Raw genomic sequence first — 1,725 nt, forward strand, 5'->3', positions numbered from 1 at the left:
AGCTGACCTAGCACCATATTCTACTCCAAAAAATTAAATCAATTAATAAATTGAATCTGAAGAGCGTAAATAAAAAGAGCGTTTGCATGTAAGTTGCCAACAGCACAAAACCTCAATCATAACTCAAGTTACGGAGCAAAAAAACATTTTCTATCTTTTAGTAACAGTGATGTTTACTTCAAAGGACCCAAATGCAATTAAATGGTATGTTTGCATGTAAGCTACCTAAATAGAACATTACAGTGCAATACCACATCCCCAAACTTAAGTCATTGAGCAGAAAAACTTTACATGAGCCGTGTTAAATGCATGTGTGTAGTGTTGTCCCAGATTAGCCTGTGCAGTCCACACAGATTAATCAGGGACCACACTTTCCACCTTAACTGGAATTTTGCTTAGAAGAGACTTTCTTTAAACAGAAAATATCATAAAAGCGGAAAATGTCGTCCCTGATTAGCCTGTGCAGACTGCTCAGGCTAATCTGGGACAACACTTTGTGAAAATGCATTAAGCCCCCTTTTCACAGAGCATGGTTCATATCTATTTTGAGTTACAGTTACACAGACATAGGACAGGTTCAGGCTAAAATTGTATGGTATGTATTTTTTACACCTTAGTTTTTGTTATTCACATATCGGGAGTAACACAGCTTTTTTTTGGAAGGTGCTAAAGTTTCATTGCTTTAAAGACAAGTGATTCGTGGTACAATTCAGACTTTGCTATATAAATCTGTATGTAGAGTGGACCCAGTGTTGGCATTTGTCACACTGGCTCCGTTTAATGATGACCAGTTTGCTGACCGATTGATCCTCATCATCACTATCAGTTTCAGATTCCGCATCTTTCTATGCTGGTTGACCCGGTTGATTTGCAGTCCAGATGGTGTTGCCTTTGGAGATTTACATGTTATTTGATTATTTGGTTGGTTTGATTTAAGCATTTTCTCATTTTTCTTGGCAATTTCTTCCAGCTGAATTTTCTTTTGATGTTGGTTTTTTTTTTTCCATGTTTTCATCAGACATAAGACTTCCTTGTAATTCATATGGTGGTGTGAATTTTTTCTTGGTTTAACAGTCACATTTTTTGTTATCTTTCTCTCCTCAAAGAAGTTTTGATTAATTTTACAAGTTGAATTGGCCTGGTTGTCTGATTTTTCAGCACTTGTACTTCTTGCTTAATCTCTAAGCTTTTCTGGCGGATGTTTGTAGATAGACGATGGTGCTGTAGTCGTTGATGTGATCGCATCGACATTGAAGGGGTAAATACCAGCCTTTCTGTAAGCACGTGTGATGCTGTCTGGGAAAAAAGCCGTATGGTCTTGCAGCAAACCGAGCCACTTCATACCTTGTGATGGACATCCCTGGGTTTGCATGCATGTACGCTTTGCACTCATTATTGTAATGGTGTTTCATGGGTCCAAACACACCAATATCAAGGGGCTGGGTGAGATGGCTAGAATGGGGTGGTAATACAAACAATACCACTGAATGTTCCTTAACCCAATCAGTCAAGGTCAGTGACACATGTGATTTGTGACCGTCATACAAGATCAATGTTGTTTGCATGTCTGTGCCCTTTACCAGTCCCGCATGGTTGGTGAAATGACCTTTCAGGTATCTTTCAAACAGGTCTATATTCACAAACCCACTTTCAGTCATGCCTCCATGTGATCCAGGGTCAGCACCTTCCAGCTATTCATCACACCATCTTTTCCCTGGAAAAAAT

The sequence above is a fragment of the Dreissena polymorpha genome, chromosome 1, assembly GCF_020536995.1.
Source record: "Dreissena polymorpha isolate Duluth1 chromosome 1, UMN_Dpol_1.0, whole genome shotgun sequence".
Lineage (NCBI taxonomy): Eukaryota > Metazoa > Mollusca > Bivalvia > Myida > Dreissenidae > Dreissena > Dreissena polymorpha.